Raw genomic sequence first — 23,996 nt, forward strand, 5'->3', positions numbered from 1 at the left:
CAGGCATTTTATCAAGGAAAGCAAGTGCCATAGTTGTAAAGCAGCTCAAAATACATTATTTGGTTTGTCTCAGTTAATATGATACCATGCATGTCATATTTCATCACTAGTTGGGCAAGTAGCATACCATTATTGCCAGGCAATGCATCTATAGCAACGGGATGTGTACGCTATGGTGCATAGTTTACGGACCCCAATGCTGTACAGACATTGCTAGGCAACAGCACAGTGTTGCATCTATATAGCATTGTGTCCCCAAACTATTGCCCTTGCATCCGATCGCCAAAGGTGGCAGCCATTACAGGTGTCCATGAATCTTAAGGCCAAGTATAGGTGACACAAGGGGTTAGTTAGGTAGGGGTTAAAAGTTAACCAAAGGGGGGGGGCACTTTATTATTGAATGGGACACTGTCACTTTAAACCTTTTTTAAAGTTTTAAGGAATGATTGCTGCCTTAGAGCAACCATTCACTTTTAAGCTTAAGTGCAAGATGAGCCTCTCACGTCCTGGAATCTTTAGGGAAACAAATGAGGACATGAGAGTCACGTCCAAGAACCGGGAGTGGTTAAGGGATACAGAATTTTTTATTTTTTTTTACCCTGTGATTGTTTATCTACTAGAAGGGAGAGAAGAAGAGGGCATCTTCGCTTCATCACAGCAGCCGGCGTGACAGGTCTGCGTATACGCTGAAAACCCACACAGGTTGGAGAGGAGCCAGGAGGACGCCGCGGGACCTCGCCGTCTGCGGTGAGCTGGAAGAAGCCCCAGGTAAGTGTATTCTTTTAAATTCGGGCACTCCTTAGTGTCCCTTTAAATATCCTGCTAGGTCTCCTGTCAGTTTCATAAGCACCAATTTTAGAAGCAACATCAGAATTTACCAGAATAGGATAGAACAGCCACAAGACTCCAGGACCCATTTGCTCCTGAATTTTCTCCTAGATCATTTTTCATCTTCTCTTTAAAATAACTTTCAAGCACTTTGTAATTTAAAAAAGTATTAAAAAAAAAAGTAGTTGAGAAAGTATTGTCAAAATTATTTAGAGTATTTTCTTGCATTCTGGTGGTTTAAATGTATTTTATTTAAAAGGTGTAAAAATATCTCCTAGGAGAAAAAATTGCATAGGGGCCCTTGTCACTGCTCTTTAGATTGTAAGCTTGCAAGGGAAGGGTCCTCTCCCCCTTTTGTGTCTTGGAATTCATTGTACCTTTTTTCATAATGTTACTTTTATCACTGCCATTACCAATTCTGTATTTTGTATTGATTTTGTATTGTCACCAATTTGTGTATTTTGTATATTGGTGTATGTCATTGTCTGTATTATTATGTACCCCATGTTCGTTTCTAACTTTGTGCAGCGCCACAAAATATGATGGCAATTTATAAATTAATAATAATAATAGCCACCAGCAAGCAAGAAGATACTCAAAACTCAAAATAGTTTTGATAGTACTTTTCACCGCTTTTTGGAATGTTTTCAGTTGCAAAGTGCTGAAAAGTTTTTTTAAAGAGAATATGTACTCTAAAAGCCCCTCTGTGCTGTTTCTGCCACTCCCTGCTGCAATCCTGGCTTGTAATTGCCAGTTTTAGGCAGGGTTTACAAACAAAAAACTTGACTGCTAACCAGCATGTGATTGGCTGAGGGCTCAGTTTGTGACTCATACAGAGAATGGAGGGGGCATGGAGAGGGTGTGTATAGCTTCTGTCTATCACAAGCAGAGCAGCACATTCCTGCCTGAGTGCCTGAGCCCAACAAAGCTGACAAAGGAAAGAAGATTAGATAATATAACAGAGATAATATAGCCACTGTGCAACTAGGAAAGGCTGCAGTAAGACGGACCACATTAGAATAGGTATAGAAACTTATAGGATAGAAGAAATAAGGCTGAAAATATTGTTACAGAGTCAGGAGAAAAAGTTAACGAAATAAGAACCCACGGCCCAAGACAGTGAGAAACCCTGGTGCAACGAGCAAGAAGAGCAATAAGAGGAATACTTTGCCCTCTACTCCTATTTTTTAATGGCCATATTTAAAGGGAAGGTCCAGGGAAATTTAAAATAAAAAATCTACTTACCTTGGGCTTTCTCCAGCCCCTTGCAGCCGTCCTGTGTCCTCGCCGCAGCTCTGGTGGCTCCCGGTTGCCTCCGGAGCAGATGCCGACCTCGCCAGGCTCACGGAGTCGCACTGACGTCACCCGGGCTGTACTGAACAGGCGCAGAACTACTGTCCAAATGAAGTCATTGTGACTCTGAAAGCCGCACGCACAGACGCAGTAGTGTGCATCTTGCACCGGAGGGAACCTGCCGGCAGGGAGTGGAGCTGTGATGAGGGCACAGGATGGCTGCAAGGGGCTGGAGGAAGCCCTGGGTAAGTAGATTTTTTTTCCAGCAGCTTGGATGTTTCCTTTAATTGAGACAGTTGCACTGATACAATAACCTGCACAATCAACATTAAAGGAATACCGTAGAGGGCTAGGGGAATCCCAAATGAAAATCGTATTGCAATTTGCAATGTAAAAGACACATATATATCCCTAACTAAAGATTTTCAGTCAGATGCAAATAATTCTGATTTGCATCCGACTTGCAAATCCGAATGCAAATTGCAAGCAAGCAAGTTACAATTTGCATTAAATGTGCATGCAAGTTAGAAATATTTGTATCTTGTTAACCATTCCAATTCCTAAGTAGAGATGGTCAACAGGAAGCTAATAAATCATGCTATGATACAAATTTAATGCAAATGGTTTGCAGCTTAACCAGTTCATCATATCTGAATACTATAGTCGTCCAGATAGGAGCTGCTGAAGTCTATCTGGACGTGTATTCATGTACAGTGTTGTTGTGGTGGGTGGGCGCATATGCGCACACGTTCCGCTCATTCCCCATAGCTCTTAAAGGGGATTGATTGGAATCAGGGCATGTTGATTCATAAAACTGAAAGCTAAAAGTAAAAAAAAAAAAAAAAAAGATCAAGCACTTCCTGGCAACTACCAGGATAGTGCTTAGCCCCACCCAATGGCCAAAAAGTAAAATTAAAGTTAAAAAGTTAAAATAAATGATTTGTTTAATAAAACCTTATTAATCCTCCCCTGTAGCTACAAAAAAAGTGACAGTTTAAAAAAAATACATAAATGTCTTCAGGTCTGAGCATTTTTAATATGTACGTAATGAGGGTATTGTAATGATCTGCTCAGCTGCCTGTGCAGGCAGGCAGCTTTTTGACCATTGTTTAGGTTTGCATGCTGCAGGACTCTGGAAAGGAGAGCTTCTGTCAGTTTTGCAGCTTGTGTTTGCTGAGGAATTTGCATACGTTGTCATGCAAATTGCCTGGCCACATTCATTGGAGGCGTGTACTATAAGTACTATGTGTTTCCCACAATGCTTGGGGGAAGTTAGGGAGTCAGTGTGTGTTCCAGTAAATATTCCTGTACATCCCGCTAATTATGATGAAGTTCAGTCTCAGGTTATGGTGGAACCATTCCTGGGACATCTGCCCTGCCTGCAGGAGGTATTTAATGTTCAGCCCTGTAACATGGATAGTTCAGAATCCTTCTTAGAAAACCTGGAAAATGATGTTCCTGAGGTCTTGTTTGATGTTCTGGAGGTCTCCGAGTTCCTCCCAAAGGGTGCAGAACTTGTAGGAGATGTCTCCTGCCCCCCAAGTCCTTCTGAGGTGTTGCCCTCTTCCGTGGGCATTGCTGCCTTGCTGGCTACCTTTTCAGCTCTGGTGGAGCTTCAGTCATGGGTAGTCAATGATGAATTTCTGTCAGATACCATTACAGTCATTGAGATCTCTAAGCCTGAGACCGAGTCTTCTTTTGAAATACCAGTACCTGTGACCTCTACTCGTGATGATTTTCTGCCCGGTCCTGGTTTTGGTCTGGTCATGCCGGACTCTGAGGTTGGCAGTTCCCCGACATGTCCTGAGGTTTCTCCTGTGCTGGTGTACCCCAGTGTGCTCTGTGACCCAGAAAGCCCAAGTGTGCCTCGGTTACCAACGTACTCAGATGCTTCCTCGGTGGACACATGTTCTGATTTAGCCTGCCTGCTTGCATGCCCAGAAGAGGTCCCTGAAAGTCCTGATCTTGATGGGTGTCCTGCTAATTCTGAATCTGGAACTGTCATAGGTTCCATGGGGGTGCTTAGTAGCTCTCCATGTGAGCCTGGTGAGCGTTCTGGCTTCTTGGAATCTCTGCGGAGCTTCAAGGCGTTCTGGGAGATTCCGAGAGAAGTTTTGCTTGGTACCCTGAATACGATCAACAGCGGCTTTTGTTTTGAAAGAGACACTTCGAACAGGTTTTGTAGCAGATTTGGTATTTTCGGACACTCCTTGGAAGGTGGTGGGTATTGTCTGGAGGGTGTCGATGGCTTCTTCTCTGGTATCCACAGTCCTGATGGGTGTTACGCTGAGACTTGTAGTGCTGACAGGCATGTTTCGGTGGCTTCTGTTTCCGATGAGGTCGGTTTCGGGTGGACTGACTCTGGAATTGGACCTTGTCGGGCTGTCCCGACCTTCATGAGTCTTCTGTTAAAGTGGTTTGGAAATAGCAGTTTTGAGGGTCCTCTGGAATTCGACCCTGGAGGGGGGGGGGGGGGTACTGTAATGATCTGCACAGCTGCCTGTGCAGGCAGGCAGCTTTTTGACCATTGTTTAGGTTTGCATGCTGCAGGACTCTGGAAAGGAGAGCTTCTGTCAGTTTTGCAGCTTGTGTTTGCTGAGGAATTTGCATACCTTGTCATGCAAACTGCCTGGCCACATTCATTGGAGGCGTGTACTATAAGTACTATGTGTTTCCCACAATGCTTGGTTGGTCATAAGGATTCCTTCCTGTGAAACACTCCTGGAGGAGTGTCAGCCTTTCTCTTTGTTTGAAGTTCAGCTTAGAGTAATTCCTGAAACTGCGCTAGGCAGGTTCACCTAGTGCAGTTAGGATTGCTTATCTGTTTTGTTTGTTCTGTTGCGATTGTCCTGTCCCAGCGGTGGTCGACAAGAAATCGTTCTGATCTCTGTTCTTGGAGTATAGCTGGTGCAGCGGTTGCTACCAGCTATCTCTTCTGATCTGTCTCACTTGGATCGCACTAGCTTCTTGCGCTAGCGCTGTGGATCCTTCTGTTCTGTCTCCTTGGATCGCGCTAGCCACTTTCCGCTAGTGCTGTGGATCCTTCTGTTTTGCCTTCCTGGATCGCACTAGCATCCTGCGATACTGCTGTGGATCCTTCTGTTCTGCTACTCTGTCTGCCTGGATCTCACTCGCCTAGCGCTAGTGCTGTGGATCCTTCTGGTCTGCTACTCTGTACCTGGATCGCACTAGCGTCCTGCGCTAGTACTGTGGATCCTTCTGTTCTGTCTTCCTGGATCGCGCTAGCCACTTTCGCTAGTGCTGTGGATCCTATCTCTCGCTTGTCCCTGTTTTCGTGTGTCTGTTTTGTCTGCTATGAACGCTTGCTGGAGGCTCGGTGAGGTAACCGTTAAGCAAGCGCTCGCGTCCTCTGTTACATGTTTGTCTGTCGATGGTTAGTTAGGTGTGCTTGTCTCTATTGTGCTTATCACGTGGAGACCGTGCATGAATGCGTGCACTGTTGCAAATGAGTGCGGTGTTTGCGTTCAGTTAGCGTTTGTTATTTTCCGTATCTCCTCATTGTATGATTTGCTGTGCCTTTGCTATCCTCGTATTCTGTTCTGATCTGCCTTGTATCACTTTTGGCAATCGCCTTTCTTGCGGTTGCGTTTCTGTTTCGTATCTGCTGTTGTGTGTGTGCTGTCGCGGGTGGCGACTAGATTGACGCACACACATACAACCTGTCCCTTTGCTCGTTCTCATTCGCAATCGCTTCCCTTGCGATTGCGTTCTGCGCTTCGTACAATTCCTGTCTGGCATTTGTGGAGGTACAGAGGATTGGTTCCTCTGCACTCCTGAGCGCCATCTGCCGACAGGAATTTCCCTCTACGGGTGTGTAGCACCTTTTGCTGGGTTCCTGCAATTACACGCTTGTGGAGGATTTCCGCCGTATCAGCGCACGCGTTGTGCGCTGATCACGGAGAAAGTTCCACAATCATTACAGGTATATTACTATTATTTTAGTAATAAGGGGCTTGTGATTATTGATAGAGTAGAAACAGAAAAAAAATAAACCATTATTTCTAAATAATATATTGTTGCATAATTTATAAATACTTTATAAATATTGTGATAGCCAGGACTAACGGGCAAATAAAATGGGTGGGTTTTATTTACAGTAGCATTGAAGTAGAGAAGTAGTCTATTTGTTCAAGTTTTCCTTGTTTTTCCCTTTAAAATGCATAGAAAGTGAAGCAATTACTAAAAGCAAACATCTCCCTCAAAAAGCCAACGTTGTGGTGAAAAAAACAAGCTATAGATCATTTAGTTGCGATGAGTAGTGATAAAGTTATTGGCAAATGAATGGGAGGAGCGCTTCAGGAGAAAATTGCTTCCGTCCTTTAAAGGGAAGGTTCAGGGACGATAAAAAAAAATCCACTTACCTGGGGCTTCCTCCAGCCCACAACAGGCAGGAGGTGCCCCCGGCGCTGCTCCACAGGCCCCCGGTGGCGCGCCAGGCCGGCAGCCAGGTCGGGCCTCTTCTGCGCTCCAATTTGCGTCTCACTGGTGCGCGCTGAAGTCATCGGACGTCCTCCGGGCTGTACTGCGCAGGCTCAGAACTACTGAGCCTGCGCAGTACAGCCCGGAGGACGTCCGATGACGTCAGCGCGCACCAGTGAGACGCAGATTGGAGCGCAGAAGAAGCCCGACCTGGCCGCCGGCCTGGCCAGGTTGGGCGCGCCATCGGAGACCACCGGGAGCCTGCGGAGCGGCGCCGAGGGCACCTCCTGCCTGCCACGGGCTGGAGGAAGCCCCAGGTAATTGGATGTGGATATTTTTTTTTATCGTCCCTGAACCTTCCCTTTAAGGTGAAAACAACCTGCAGGCTGAAGTGGTTAAAACTGCGCCATTCAAGTGCACTTGCTGTCAATTTTCATTGGTTCAAGCTGCATACAATTTGCACATAAGAGTTATTAGCATTAACACAAACCATCTTTATTCCTAACATGTTAATTTTCCTTTGCTATTTTTCTGCTTCTGTACATATATCAGTTAGCACACTGCAACCTGCTGGTCTTCTTTTGTCATGTAATGAGTTTCTGCCATTTGTTAAATCCCTCTCGCCTCACTTTCTTGCCTCCAAGCACACAAAGTTCACATGTAAACCTCATTCTCAACTACAGTCACTTTCTCCATTTAACCACTTGCCGACCGCCCACTACCTATGGGCGTCAGCAAAGTGGCACCCCAGGACCGCCTAACGCCGATCGGCGGGGGCACCTGGGGGACTGAATAGTCGGGGATCGTGCGCATCTATGCTCCGCCCATCCGCGACATCAACCTGCCGACCAATTAGCAGCGCCGGCGAGTTGTTAACCCTCCATCTGCTGCTACAAAGTGTATAATACACTTTGTAATGTATACAAAGTGTATTATACAGGCTGCCTCCTACCCTGGTGGTCCCACTATCTGTCAACGCTATATTTTAGATCAGGTCCTAAACTGCCCCCTGGGGGCTCCTGATCACCCCCCTTCAGACCCTCAGATCCTCCCCAGACTCCCCCCAGACCCCCCCTGTGTACTGTATACAACTATTCTCCCCTCTAATCACCCGTCAATCACCCATAAATCACCCCCTGTCACCACCTGTCCCTGCCACCCATCAGATCAGACCCTAACCTGCCCCTTGCGGGCACCTGATCACCCACCCACACCCTCAGATCGCCCGCAGACCCGCCCTCAGATCACCTCCCAAGTGCATTGTTTACATCTGTTCTCCCCTCTAATCACCCACTGATCACCCATCAATCACCCCCTGTCACCACCTGTCACTGCTACCCATCATACCCATCAGATCAGACCCTCATCTGCCCCTTGCGAGCACCCAATCACCCGCCCACACCCTCAGATCGCCCTCAGACCCCCCTGATCACCTCGCCAGTGCATTGCTTGCATCTTTTCTCCCCTCTAATCACACCCTGTTCACCTATTAATCACCCCGTCCACCCCTGTCACTGCTACCCATCAGATCAGACCCTCCCCAGTGCTTTATTTACATCTGACCTCCCCTCTAATCACCCACTGATCACCCATCAATCACGCCCTGTCACTGCTACCCATCATACCCATCAGATCAGACCCTCAATCACCCGACCACACCCTCAGATCACTGTCAGACCCCCCCCCCCCCCCCCGATCACCTCACCAGTGCATTGCTTGCATCTATTCTCCCCTCTAATCATCACACCCTGATCACCTATCAATCACCCCGTTACCCCTGTCATCACCTGTAACTGCTACCCATCAGATAAGACCCTAATCTGCACCTTGCCCGCCCACACCCTCAGATCGCCCTCAGACACCCCCCCCCCCCCCCCCGTCACCTCCCCAGTGCATTATTTACATCTGTTCTCCCCTCTAATCACCCATCCATCACCCCCTGTCACCACCTGACACTGCTACCCATCAGATCAGACCCTAATCTGCCCCTTGCGGGCACCCAATTGCCTGCCCACACCCTCAGATCCCCCTCAGACCCCCTTCTGATCACCTCCCCAGTGCATTGATTGCATCTATTCTGAGACCAACCGTTATGCCACACAATACGCAACCGCCAATCCAAGAAGCTACCATGCCCAGCCTTTTCTGTGGAAACCACTCCAAGTTTCCAAACGTAACATTTTTTGGGGCCTTCCCCTTAACATGGGTCTAGTCAAAAATAATGTATTGCGGTCTTATTGGTCTACGCACCCAATACATCACATGCCCATGTTCTCTGCTGCCATGTCTTATAGCCTTGTCTTATAGCCATAAACTGCAGGCCTCAGTATTCCCCCAGGGAGTTCACCTCAATCGTATTCTTTGGAGTCTATATCCCTCCGGACGCAAACACAAAGAATGCCCTGAGTGCACTCAGCGACAGCATCATCAAGTGGGAAACTACCTTCCCAGAGGCCCTTTTCATCATCCTGGGAGACTTTAATAGCGCAAACCTGCGTCAGGAGTTGCCCCGCTTCAAGCAACACATATCGTGCCCCACCAGGAACAGCATCACCCTAGATCATTGTTACACGACCATTAAGAATGCGTACAAGGCCACCCAAGGTGCTGCACTAGGGAACTCAGACCACAACCTAATCCACCTGATCCCCACCTACAGAAGGCACCTGGAAACTACAAAGCCCGCCATAAAGATCGTAAAAAGGTGGACAGCCGAGGCTAAGATGGAGCTACAGGCCTGCTTCGATTGCACTGACTGGGCGGCCCTAGAGGCACCCTCCATGGAGGAATGGGCAGAGAACATCATCTCCTACATCAGTTTTTGCGAGGAGATGTGTGTTCCTTGAAAGACCTTCAAGATCTTCCCAAACAGCAAGCCGTGGTTCAACAGCAAGCTGCGCCACCTCCGGAAAGTCAAGGAGGAGGCACACAAGCACGGAACCCCAGACGAGTTCAGGGATGCAAGGAACGCTCTGAATCGGGAATTGCGGGTTGCGAAGAGGGCCTACTCTGACAAGCTGGGCCACTTCCTCCAGTCAAATAACCTCACGCGAGGTGTGGAAAGGCCTCAGAGCAGCTACGAATTTCAAACCACCCCCCCCCCCCCCAGCATGCGACCCCTAGCACCTCACTGTCGATTTGAGCACCATCCCAAGCAGCTGGCCAACCCGGCACCCTTGTCAAGGCCCTCCCCGCAGGTCAAGAGTGACCTAGTGCAAATCGAGGTCCAGGAAGCAGATGTACTTCGTCATCTCCGCAGTCTCAATGCCAGGAAAGCAGCCGGCCCAGACGGGGTGTCGCCAACTTGCCTGAGAACCTGCGCGGACCAGCTGGCCCCCATGCTCACCTCCCTTTTTAATAGGTCCCTGGCGAAAGGCAGTGTCCCCTCCTGTCTCAAAAGGGCCACAATCATACCGGTCCCAAAAAAGCCAGGCAACACAGAGCTCAACAACTTCAGACCTGTGGCCCTCACCCCCATAGTCATGAAGATCCTCGAACGTCTGGTCCTTGCCCACCTGAAGCGCCTTGCCAGCCCCCTCCTCGACCTGCATCAGTTCGCATACAGGGCCAACAGATCCGTGGACGATGCCCTCAACATCAGTCTGGCGTACATCACGGAACACCTTGAAAGACCAAACTCCTACGTTAGGATCCTGTTTTTGGACTTCAGCTCGGCATTTAATACAATCTGCCCAAACATATTGACCGACAACCTGGCACATCTTGGAGCCAGCACCACACTCTTGGCGTGGGTAAAGGACTTCCTCTCAAACAGGACACAATTGGTGAAGCTCGGCAACTGCTTCTCCAGTGTGAGTAAGACCAACACAGGTGCTCCGCAGGAGTGTGTTCTGTCACCTCTCCTGTTCTCATTGTACACCAACAACTGTACCTCCTCCGCAGACTCCGTAAAGGTCATCAAATTTGCGGACGATACCACTATCATTGGGCTCATAGGGGAGGCTGGGGAACACGAGTATCGCAGCGAGACTGAGAGAATCTGCAGATGGTGCGAAGACAACAAGCTCGTCCTAAATGCAGCCAAAACAGTGGAATTGATCTTGGACTTCAGGAGACACCCCCCCCCCACACACACACAACAACCAATCTTCATCAATGAGATTGAAGTGTTCAGGGTCCCCAGCGTTAGGTTCCTGGGCACAACCCTAACGAGCGACCTAAGGTGGGCGCAAAACACCACCAAAATCCAGAAGAAGGCTCAACAGAGACTATTCTTCTTGCGCCAATTGAAAAAATTTGGTATGCCTCAGAAGCTGCTGTCCAGCTTCTACACTGCCAGTATTGAAGCTACCCTTTGCTCTGCCATTATCGTGTGGTATGCAAGGGCAACCACCAGTGACAAGTACAAGCTTCAAAGAGGTATCAGCTCAGCGGAAAGGATCATAAGCTCTCCCCTGCCGCCGCTAGACCTCCTCTACACCACCAGAATGAAAACAAGGGCTAGCAGGATCTCCCAGGACCCATCCCACCCAGGCTGCTGCTTCTTTAAGCTCCTCCCATCGGGCCGACGCTACAGGACCACCCGCCCTAAGACTAACAGGTGTAGGGACACCTTTTTTCCCCAAGCAACCCTCCTGCTGAACTCCTGCCTCCCGTCGGCACGCCAGTCGCTCAGGCCAACTTAACCAATCAGCCTGGTCAAGGCACACTGGAGCCCGGGCCTGTAAAGGACCCAGCTATTACCCTGGTGCTCTTCTTGGCAGAGCTGTACTCAAGGTGCGGACTCTTTCAATTAACTTACTTATCCATGAGCTGCACAATATCCAAACACGGAAGATTTCTGCTCGAAGCAAACCGCATATTGTACTGCATAGACCTTTAAAAATGTGTAGGCACTGACTGTCTCGTTGTACTATTGCCTTGTCTTGTTTGTATTATTGTAGAAAAGAGAGAAATCGAGAGCCCAATATGGTGTAGTATGTCAGAGATACGAAGGGAAATGAATAAGTGAGATGGTTATACTCACAAACATGGGTTACCGCTCAGGCAACCACAGTATAGGCAGGTGAGGAGATTAGACCTGTCCTCACTCAGGATTAAGAAGTCGCTCTCTGTAGATCAGAAAAAATGAGGTAGGGTCACCCCTCCACCTGGGTTGGACTCAAGTATACTGGTAGGTGATCAGAGGCGCCAGCAGAATAAAATTAATATAAAATTGTTAAAAATTGCCGGGAGGGAAAGTGGTGGACTTCCCCTCAATAATTAGACACCAAGGTCTGTCATCAAATCAAACGAATACATTTATTCAATAGTACCCCAAAATCTGCAACGCGTTTCGTGGGAACAGACCCACTTTTTCAGGCAATAAAACGGGGACAACAAACACAGCAATCAATGTGCAGTGAATTTAGCACCTCACGGTTTTGGGCCCCTAAAATGCCAGGGCAGTATAGGAACCCCACAAGTGACCCCATTTTGAAAAGAAGACACCCCAAGGTATTCCGTTAGGTGTATGATGAGTTCATAGAAGATTTTATTTTTTGTCACAAGTTAGTGGAAAATGACACTTTGTGAAAAAAAAAACAATAAAAATCAAAATTCCAGGACAGTAAACACACCCCACAAATTACCTCATTTTGGAAATTAGACACCCCAAAGTATGCATGGTGAGTCCGTGGCAGGTTTCATTTTTTATTGTCACAAGTTAGCAGAAATGAAAACTTTTTTGTCACAAAGTGTCATTTTCCGCTAACTTGTGACAAAAAATAAAATCGTCTATGAACTCACCATGCCTCTTAGTGAATACTTTGTGATGTCTTCTTTCCAAAATGGGATCATTTGGGGGGTATTTACACTATCCTGGAATTCTAGCACCTCATGAAACATGGCAGGTGCTCAGAAAAGTCAGAGATGCTTCAAAATGGGAAAATTCACTTTTTGCACCATAGTTTGTAAACGCAATAACTTTTACCCAAACTAATAAATATACACTTATTGGATTTTTTTTATCAAAGACATGAAGCACAATAAATGTGGACAAAAATGTATATAGAAATTTTACTTTATTTGAAAAATGTCAGCACAGAAAGTAAAAAAATCATTTTTTTTGACAAAATTCATGTCTTTTTTGATGAATATAATAAAAACTAAAAATCACAGCAGCAATCAAATAGCATCAAAGTAAAGCTGTATTAGTGACAAGAAAATGAGGTAAAATTAATTTAGATAGTAGGTTGTATGAATGAGCAATAAACCGTTAAAGCTGCAGTGGTCTGGATGGAAAAAAAGTGTCTGGTCCTTAAAGAGAACCCGAGGTGGGGTTCTGACAATGCTATCCGCATACAGAGGCTGGGTCTGCCTATACTGCCCAGCCGTTGTTGCTATTCAGATCCCCCCTAAGGCCCCCCTGTGCTCTGCTATCCCCCATAAACCACAGCCGCGCTGTCGACACGCAGCGTGTCGCAGCGGGCTGTGTTTACCTATGTACTGTCAGTCTCGGCGCTCCCCCCGCCTCCTGCATAGCTCCGGTCCCAGCCCGCGTCCCTTCCCTCCCCGCTGATTGAAGGGAAGGGACGCAGGTGGGGACCGGAGCTATGCAGGAGGCGGGGGGAGCGCCGAGACTGACAGTACAAAGGTAAACACAGCCCGCACAGCAGAGCGCAGGGGGAACTTAGGGGGGGATCTGGATAGCAACAGAGGCTGGGCAGTATAGGCAGACCATCTGTGTGCAGATAGCATTGTCAGAACCCCACCTCGGGTTCTCTTTAAGGGGTTTTAAGACTGCAGTCCTTAAGTGGTTAAAATCCTGGTTCCTCTCAGACTCTACCTGTCAGGCATAGACTCACCCCCATCGCCAGCAACAGGACGAACGCCGCTCTCGCGGCTGACGTCATCGGGGCCCCGAACTTCCGGTCTGTCCCGGCGGCTCCAACCACAGCTCAGCGTCTCAGTAGTAGCTTGTCCCAGCAGGGCAGGGCGACGCGCTCACGCACGGAGCGTCACGCCCTTTATGCCCTGAGAAGAAGGCTCTCATGAGCAGCTTGCTGGGACACTAGCCGCCCCTTTGCTGACGTCATCTGGGGAGGGTGGGGATTGCTGAAAGGACAGACTGCATTTAAGCAGCAGACTGTCAGTTCTCTGTGTCCGCTGTAGCGATCACACCTGTGTTAGCTCTCGGATCCACAGTATACATATATATTGGTTCCGCCAATATATAAGTACTGGAAGACCATACCATTGTGATTTATCTGTGCCTTTGACCTTTTGCCTGTTCTTGACCTTGCTCTTGCCTAATCCTTTTGTACTTCTGCCTATCTGATCTCCTGTTGCCAACCTTGCTATTTCTCTCGTTTCGTCTCTGAGCCTTGTGATACTGTACCTCGATATCCCTGATCATCTGTTGCCGAACCCCGGCTCGTTCCTAGACTCCGTCCTAGCTTCCTGATTCTGTACCTCGCTATATCTGATATTTTGTTGCCGAATTTTGCTTGTACCACTATTCTCCTCCAGCGGGCCCGTGCCGCTGGGCGGAAGTTGCTACTATCAGTGAGCCTCGCCACTGAATAGTGCATATTACTGTTGCACCAATCACTATACTCTTTGGGTGGACAGAGGTTAGTTAATATATCGGATTATCGGTGAGACTGCAGCTCACTTATAATCGGGTATATATCTGTGTTCCGGCGATACTGCAGATCACCGGTAATCAGATACTCTCTGTGCCCACCGATCGTCACAGAACGTGACAGTACAGCGGACCATACAAGATGGATGCTCTGGTCCAGCAGGTTAACACTCTGACGACAGTCGTCACTCAATTAAACCAGACCGTTAAAGATCAGCAGGTCCAGCTTAATCGACTAGCAGAGGTTGTGCAAAACCTGCAAGCACCAGTTAATCCCGCTCCCATATTGCCTGTTGAACCCAAAATGCCGTTGCCCAAATTGTTTTCAGGAGAACGCTCCGATTTCCGCAATTTTCGGGATCGGTGTCAATCATATTTTCAAATGCATCCCACTTCCTCTGGTTCTGAGTTGCAAAGGGTCACGCTCATAAAGACCCTTTTACAAGGAGATTCACAGACCTGGGCCTACAGTCTACCCTTGGGTCATGAGGCTCTTACCTCTGTGGAAATTTTTTTCGAAGCCATGGCGGTCGTGTATGACGATCCAGATACTTCCGCCACAGCTGAGAGGAGACTAAAAAGACTCAAACAGGGGCAGAACTCAGTGGAAACCTATGCTGCGGAATTCCGCAAATGGTCATTTTCCACCAGGTGGGAGGCGCAGTCTCTTTTGGATAGGTTCCTAACGGGGTTGTCTGATTCCGTGTCGGAATTAATGTTAAGTCATCCTGAACCTAGAACCTTAGATGAGGCCATAGGTCTTGCTATCAAGATAGACCGCAGAGTACGTTTTCACAGGTCGACCAGGCAGCGACCCATCATGCGTTCACAGCCTTCCACGAGTTTCTCTACTTCCTCTTCTACTGATGAGCCCATGCAGCTGGGTCACTCTAAGTTATCCGAGACAGAAAAATTAAGAAGGAGAAAGGAGGGTTTGTGCTTATATTGTGGGGACAAAGGTCATATCGCCGCTGTTTGTACCAAGAAGGCGGAAAACTTCTCCGCCTAGGGTTAGTCGGGGGTACTACCCTGGGCGAGAATTCTGTACCTCCAAAAGATAAAGTCTTATTCCCCATTTCCATTTCTTGGGACAAACAAGACATTGCACTGCAGGCTTTTGTTGATACGGGCGCTGCAGCCAATTTTATGGATTTTAACTTGGCACTTAAATTAGGTATACCAGTGGTTCCTCTTGAGAAACGTATTATAGTCACTGCTATTGACGATTCCCCATTACAGGATAGTCAACCTGTCTCTATCACCCCTGAATTAATCTGTACCGTTGGGGTTTTACATTGTGAAAAATTACGATTTTACCTTATCAGGATGCCATCTTGCTCGATTATATTGGGCCTTCCTTGGCTACGTCTACATTCTCCACAGATTGATTGGTCTTCTGGACAGTTGCTGTCTTGGTCATCCTAATGTCAGAAGCACTGTATATCTAAGTGTCCTCTTCGTTCTACTCACCTAACCCCTCAATGTTTACCTCAGCCTTATAGCTCATATGCCGATGTGTTTTGCCCACGATCTGCTGATTCACTACCACCTCACAGACCTTATGACTGCCCGATCGAGCTCAGACCAGGAACCATGCCCCCTAGAGGTCATCTTTATAATCTCACGGGACCCGAAAAGGTGGCTATGAGGGAGTACATCCAGGAGAACTTAGATAAGGGGTTCATTCGACCCTCTAGATCACCTGCGGGGGCAGGATTCTTCTTTGTGAAGAAAAAAGATGGGGGGCTGCGCCCCTGCATCGACTATCGAGCTCTTAATGCCATAACGATCAAAAACCGTTACCCACTCCCCCTGATTGATGACCTTTTTTCTCAGATCACAGGTGCCCAGATATTTACTAAATTAGATCTCAGGGGAGCTTACAATCTGGTCAGAATTAGACAGGGTGACGAATGGAAGACGGCATTTAACACTCAGGATGGGCATTACGAATACCTGGTCATGCCCTTTGGTCTGTGTAATGCCCCGCTGTTTTCCAAGAATTAGTTAATGACATTTTTAGGGAGGTGGTGGGGAAATTTGTGGTCGTCTATTTGGACGACATTCTGATCTTTTCTCACAATATCAGAGAACATAGGTCTCAGGTTCAGTATGTATTACAAAAGTTACGTGAGAATTCATTATATGCCAAGTTGGAGAAATGTTTGTTCGAAATCACTGAAGTTCCATTTCTTGGCTATATAATCTCCAGATCTGGGTTATCAATGGATAGCAGTAAAGTTGCAGCAGTTTTGAACTGGCCCCAACCAGTTGGTCTGAAAGCCTTACAACGTTTTCTGGGTTTTTCTAACTATTACAGGAAATTTATAAAGGGGTATTCCGCGCTGGTAGCTCCCCTTACTGACATGACAAAAAAAGGGGCTAATGCTAGCAATTGGTCTCCCGAAGCCATTTCTGCTTTTTTGAGTCTAAAAACTGCCTTCTGTTCTGCTCCTATTTTGCACCATGTCGACTCTTCCAGGCCATTTATCGTGGAGGTAGACGCATCAGAGATTGGTGTTGGGGCAGTTTTGTCACAGTACTCCGGATCACAAGGAAGACTTCATCCTTGCGCATTTTTCTCGAAAAAATTTTCTGAGGCAGAGAGGAATTACGATATCGGGAACAGGGAATTATTGGCCATAAAATTGGCTTTTGAGGAGTGGCGACACTGGCTGGAGGGGGCGGAGCATGTTATTACGGTCTATACGGATCATAAGAACCTGGAATATCTGAAGGGGGCTAAGAGGTTAAGTCCCAGGCAGGCACGGTGGTCTTTATTCTTTTCTAGGTTTGACTTCATCATCACGTTTAAACCTGGAAGCAAATATATCAAGGCAGATGCTCTTTCCCGATGCTTTGACATAGAATCAGTACTGCCCTCCGAACCAGATCCAATTTTATCTGAGAAGGTTGTGTTAGCCAGTATAGAGACTATGGGGGATATTGCTTCTGTCCTGCTTCCCTACCAACAGGATAGTCCGGCAGGGAAACCGTCTGATCTCATGTTTGTGCCGTTACAGTTCAGATTACAGATACTTCAACTCTTTCATGCTCATAAGCTAGCTGGTCACCCTGGAGTGGCTCGAACTAGAGAGTTGCTGTCCAGAAGCGTCTGGTGGCCTTCGTGGAGGAGTGATGTCGAGGATTTTGTTGTTTCTTGTTCAGTATGCTCACGGAGTAAACCCTCACGTGTATCTCCGGTGGGTACCCTCCAACCTCTGCCTATACCCTCCGAGCCCTGGACTCATGTATCCATGGATTTCGTGGGAGAATTGCCTCCCTCGGACGGTAATACGGTAATTTGGGTCATTGTTGATCGATTCTCTAAAATGGCTCATTTTGTACCTCTGACGAAATTTCCCTCCGCTAAAGAACTTGCAGATCTTTTTGTGATCCACGTTCTTCGCCTTCACGGGGTTCCTGAGAACATAGTATCTGACAGGGGGGTGCAGTTCGTTTCAGAATTCTGGAGAGAATTTTGCAAGGCACTAGGGATCACCCTCTCTTTTTCATCTGGTTTTCACCCCCAGACTAATGGGCAAACTGAGAGAATGAATCAGTCCTTAGAACAGTATCTTCGATGTTATGTGGCAGACAATCAAACAGAGTGGGTTCAGTACTTACCATATTCCGAATTTGCCCATAATAATCTTCGGAGTTCTTCCTCGGGGTTTTCACCCTTTCAGATCGTCAATGGAAGGTCACCAAGGTTTTCACCACTCCCTGTCAGGACCTCACCTTTCCCTGCCTTGGAAGTCTGGCAAGAGACGCTAAGATCTCTTTGGAGGGAAGTAAATACTAATTTAAAGAAGACAGTTTTGTTCCAGAAACAACAAGCCGACCGAAGGCGTTCACTCGAGTGGGAGTTCTCTCCCGGAGATCTTGTCTGGATCTCTACTCGGCATATCGCCTTACGACAGCCTTCAGCGAAACTTGGACCTAAATTTATAGGTCCATATCCTATAGCCAAAAGGATCAATAGGGTATCTTATCAAGTGACATTACCTCAGTCAATGCGTGGAGTGAGAACATTTCATGTGTCTTTGCTGAAACCCGCAGTACATGTGGACCATGGTCCTCCTCCCGTGCTTGTTGACGGTGAACCTGAGTATGAGGTCGAGAGAATTCTAGATTCCCGGTTTGTTCGGAATTCTCTTCAGTATCTGGTTCATTGGAGAGGATATGGTCCTGAGGAGAGATCCTGGGTACCAGCACATCAATTTCATGCACAGGAACTCATACGGGAATTTCATGATGCACATCCTGATAGACCTTCATTGGCGCGTTCGGAGACCACGCCTCAGGGGAGGGGTAATGTCAGGCATAGACTCACCCCCATCGCCAGCAACAGGACGAATGTCGCTCTCGCGGCTGACGTCATCGGGGCCCCGAACTTCCGGTCTGTCCCGGCGGCTCCAACCACCGCTCAGCGTCTCACTAGTAGCTTGTCCCAGCAGGGCAGGGCGACGCGCTCACGCACGGAGCGTCACGCCCTTTATGCCCTGAGAAGAAGGCTCTCATGAGCAGCTTGCTGGGACACTAGCCGCCCCTTTGCTGACGTCATCTGGGGAGGGTGGGGATTGCTGAAAGGACAGACTGCATTTAAGCAGCAGACTGTCAGTTCTCTGTGTCCGCTGTAGCGATCACACCTGTGTTAGCTCTCGGATCCACAGTATACATATATATTGGTTCCGCCAATATATAAGTACTGGAAGACCATACCATTGTGATTTATCTGTGCCTTTGACCTTTTGCCTGTTCTTGACCTTGCTCTTGCCTAATCCTTTTGTACTTCTGCCTATCTGATCTCCTGTTGCCAACCTTGCTATTTCTCTCGTTTCGTCTCTGAGCCTTGTGATACTGTACCTCGATATCCCTGATCATCTGTTGCCGAACCCCGGCTCGTTCCTAGACTCCGTCCTAGCTTCCTGATTCTGTACCTCGCTATATCTGATATTTTGTTGCCGAATTTTGCTTGTACCACTATTCTCCTCCAGCGGGCCCGTGCCGCTGGGCGGAAGTTGCTACTATCAGTGAGCCTCGCCACTGAATAGTGCATATTACTGTTGCACCAATCACTATACTCTTTGGGTGGACAGAGGTTAGTTAATATATCGGATTATCGGTGAGACTGCAGCTCACTTATAATCGGGTATATATCTGTGTTCCGGCGATACTGTAGATCACCGGTAATCAGATACTCTCTGTGCCCACCGATCGTCACAGAACGTGACACTACCCTTCCGTTCAACCCAGGCCTATACAAATAAGTTTAAAATCTTAACCCTTGTGCCCATCCTTATTCCTGCTACTATACATTGCGTTCTATGGAAAGCATGAAGAGCATGCAACACACTTGGACACATCCACAATCTTATTCCATTATCCATTATCTTCTTTTGCCTCTCTGAAATCGGTTTATCATTCTCTGACACTGCTTCACCTGACGCACTATAGTATGGAGACATATGGAGTTCATCCATATTCCTAGACCAAGAAATAAACACGGTGGTAGCGTTCATCTTCATCTCTGCGCACTAAACTTTTATACCAAACACATCCATAAATCACTTTCTCTTGTTATTTGAAGATAACTTGGTTTGCTCCCTCCTACTTCCAAATGACTGTCATTTACCAAGCTTCATGACCTTCAACTCTCTATCTGGACCATTTCTTTGCCTGGCTGCGCCACTTGTCTCCCAACATTCCCACAATTATCTTAGGTAAGTGCAACATCTCCATCTTAGTTGCAATGCTCTTCAATTCTTACCCTGAGTTAAGGCCCGTACTCACGGGCTGCAAAACTCGCCTGTCGCCAGCACACGTGAGCGTGTGGGCGACAGGCCGGCGACAGCTTCTCGCCAGGTCCCTCCGCGTACACATGCGGAAGAGGGACCAGCGGCAAGGCGGAAGCTGTCGCTGACGTTCCTCCTCCCCCCGCCGGAAGGTCTGTGAACCTCAATGGAGGTTGCTGTCGCTAGTCCGCGTACTCACGCGGACTAGCGACAGTTGCGGCGGGGGGCAGCAGCGACTGTCGCCATGCGATTGAAAGTTTCAATCGCATGGCGACATAGCGATGGGCGACAGTTCGGGGGCGCGCGGGCGTGCGACGGCCCATACTCACGGGCGACCTGTCGCCGCAACACGCGCGCGCCGCGTGTTGAGGCGACAAAAGTCCCTCGTGAGTATGGGCCATTAGACGTAACTCACAAACTGATTACATCTGCCACAGACTTTGCTTCCTTTACAAAAACTGCCAGCCTGCTGTTGCAAAAGACAACTCAGGCACATTATAACTTTACAGTCCCATGAGACAAAACAGCTGTTTAATACAGTTAACACTCTGCTCTGTACTTTATATCCTCAGTCAATACCCTGGATTTTAGCTAACAACTTTGCATTATACTATAAAGATAAGATTACCAAATCTAAAGTCTACTATTCCATACTAATTTTGCTTGATATGTGATTAACATTCAGCATGGTCAACTATCTTTAACAACTACAAATTATCTCCAACCTATTGTAAGGCATACAGATCTTTTAGCATTACCCACTCCAACACCGTTCTTCTCCCCTCACACCCTCTCAGATATAGTACCACAAGGCTCAAAACTTGTACCTCTTTTCCATCTACACCTAAGGCTTTGGCTCCTAATATCACCTAAAAGGAACCAGAGATGAACGTTTCACACAAAATAAACATATCAGTCGATAGCTTGTAAAGAATAAATGCTCTACCTGATAAATTCGCCGCTCTGGTGTGCCTTTTTGAGTGTTTTTTTTATCCATTATTGCTCCAGGAAAAATCCATTATGGTCACCAGCTCATATCCCTTCTGCTTCTGGGTTATGAGTTGTTATGGATGTACTGTCTAAGCTCTATGAAACTACAGACAAGCAGGGCTGCTGCTGCAGCCTTTCATCTGTGTGCAATCATTATTCTGGTATGCTGTGTGGCTGCCTGTACGAAGTGTCTCTCATAGAATTGAAACTGCACAGGTAATAATGACGACTGACTGCACAGTGCACACAGATCACACAACAGCCACACTGGCAGAATCCATGAGACTAAATTCATGGGCCTGGAGGTAGTAAATAGAGACCCTAGGGGAGGTGATTATATAGCAAAAATGTCCAGCAGGGAAAGTTTTGGGATTTTCAGTTTTGACACCATGGCCCCTAGGGGTCTGAATGCAGAATTTGAAATATTTGGGTTCCTGTGAATGTATGTGGCTGCATTAGACCTACCCAATGTGGCAGACCATCTATATGTGCATAACACTATTTGTTTCCCTCTCCCCTACTCTTTCCGTAGCTGTGTGTGTGTGCACACGTGCCTATTTTCACACATGATTTTTCATACCCGCACGTGTACACATACACACAGCATTTGAAAGATATGCGATTGTGCTTCCTTTTTTATACATTGGAACGATCTGTGAAGAACAGAGAGGATCTGATTACCGGTGATCTGCAGTATCACTGGGAATACAGATGTATACCAGATTATGAGTGATCTGCAGTATCACCGATAATCCGATATACCAACTAACCTCTGTTCACCTGAGTAGAGTGTAGTGTTTAGGTGTAACTGTAACACTTAGAGGACTAGGCCTCAGTGTAGTAAGGAGTACTACACAGCTTCCTTCCGAAGACCTGAGCTCTCCAAGGCGGGAGGAATCAGGCTGCCAAAAGTTAGTGACACTCTGGAGGAAGTGTCACTAACAGGACGGGGAACCGCCTCTAACAATAAGGTCGGTTCTCGAGGTCGGGCAAGCTAGGTCGTAACACACGGACAGATAAAGTACAGATACAGTAGGCAGAGGCGGAGTCTAATGCACAAGCAGGGTTCGGCAACAGGGTATCAGAAATATCGAGGTACAAGATCAGGAGGCAGGAGCAGAGTCAAAGTCGAGCCGGGGTTCGGCAACAGAGTATCAGAAATATCGAGGTACAAGATCAGAGTTCAGGAGGATAGTCAGGCAGGCAAAGAGTCATAACAGATAATCACAATCAAACTAGTACTTTAGCTATCAAGCAGAATCTAGCTAAGTGTAGGATTACAGCTCCAGCTGGTCCCGGCACACTTGCGGATCTGACTACGGATCTGGGTGCTTCCACATAAGTGATCGCAACGCCAGACACCAGAGAAGTGACTGGCTAGCAGTATATATACACTGGTATCCTTCCAGCACCACCCTAAGTGCTGGACCAATGAGGAGTGGAGCCAGAGTCAGCTGACCACCCTAGTCAGCTGACTCACTTCTGCCTGCCATAAAATCCCTGTCTGAGTGCGCGCGCGCGCGTCACTCTAAAGCCAGAGGGACTACGAGTCCCAGCCACAGCAGCCCCGCTCTGCGGTGTATCCACAGCGGGACCATGCACGCTAACTGCCACGTCCAACGCGGCGGTTTCTCCGCACTCCACTGAACTCTGCACGGAGACAGCCACCTCACACTGAGAGGAGGCGGCTGCCTCTCCGTGTGCGTCCCCACTATGCGTGGAAAGAGCCGCCTGCCGCTGGCTCATGGCGGCGGCTCTTCCGTGCTTTCTCACAGTACACCCCCCCCCCCCGAGGAGTGGACTCCGGACAGCTCCTTCCAGGCTTTTCTGGGTGCAAAGTGTGAAACTCCCTCTTTAACTCATCGGCATGCATGCAAGTCCCTGGTACCCATTGTCTCTCCTCAATACCGTACCCTTTCCAATGCACTAAATATTGTACCGAGTTCTGTACAATACGTGAGTCTAGTATTTTCTCCACCTCGTACTCAGGTTGGTCCTCCACCATCACAGGAGGAGGAGGGGTAGGACCCACATGAACCGCAGGTTTGAGTAGGGACACATGAAATGACCTTACGCCCCGCATGCTGGCAGGAAGGTCAATGGCGTAAGTGACGTTGTTAATTCGTTTAGTCACGGAAAATGGACCCACAAACCTGGGACCCAGTTTGGCAGATGGCTGCTTCAAAGTCAAGTGACGTGTGGATACCCAGACTAAATCCCCTGGCTGAAACTTCCATTCCACGGACCGTCTCTTGTCCGCTTGACCCTTCTGACTCTGAAACGCCTTCTGCAAGTACCCCTTAACGATTCCCCAATTGTCCCTGAGTGATCTCTGCCAATCCTCCAGTGCTGGAAATGGAGAAGAGACAACTGGAAAAGGGGAGAATTTGGGTGACCTCCCTTACACAATCTGGAATGGCGAGAAACCGGACGAAGAATTCTTCAAATTATTTTGTGCGAATTCCGCGAAGGGTAAAAATTTTACCCAGTCACTCTGTGCCTCCGCAACGTAACATCTTAGGAATTGCTCCAAAGACTGGTTAATTCGTTCAGTCTGCCCATTTGTCTGTGGGTGGTAGCCTGACGAGAAAGACAATTTCATGCCCATTTGGTGGCAAAATGCCCTCCAGAATCCTGACACAAATTGGACTCCCCTATCTGACACGATGTCTTTTCCGGAATGTTATGCAGCCGGAAGACGTGAATGATAAACAACAGACTACCACCCAAATGACCGACATGCCTTCAGACCTGGGCAATTCCCCCACAAAATCCATGGACAAGTGGGTCCATGGCTCACTCGGGGTGGGCAAAGGCTGCAACCTTCCTACAGATGCCAGCCGGGAGGGTTTACTCTTGGCACATACCGCACACTCCCTGACATACTCCTTGCAATCTGTTGCCAAAGAAGGCCACCAAGCACACCTGGCAATCAGATCCTGCGTTCTGGCAGCTCCAGGATGACCAGCATTCTTATGGACGTGAAAGAGTTGCAGGACTTGTAAACGAAATGGCAGTGGGATAAACATGACCCCTTCGGGTTTTCCCTCAGGAACATCCTG

The 23,996-nt window shown here is 47.8% G+C and overlaps 1 protein-coding gene across 24 annotated transcripts in view; it reads right to left on the reverse strand.

The window, feature by feature from the left end:
* ERC2 (ELKS/RAB6-interacting/CAST family member 2) overlaps positions 1–23,996 on the reverse strand; it is a 1,931,514-nt gene that overhangs the window by 1,785,028 nt on the left and 122,490 nt on the right. The window lies entirely within an intron of this gene.

This window comes from Hyperolius riggenbachi, chromosome 9, assembly GCF_040937935.1.
Source record: "Hyperolius riggenbachi isolate aHypRig1 chromosome 9, aHypRig1.pri, whole genome shotgun sequence".
In the NCBI taxonomy this organism is placed as follows: Eukaryota; Metazoa; Chordata; class Amphibia; order Anura; family Hyperoliidae; genus Hyperolius; species Hyperolius riggenbachi.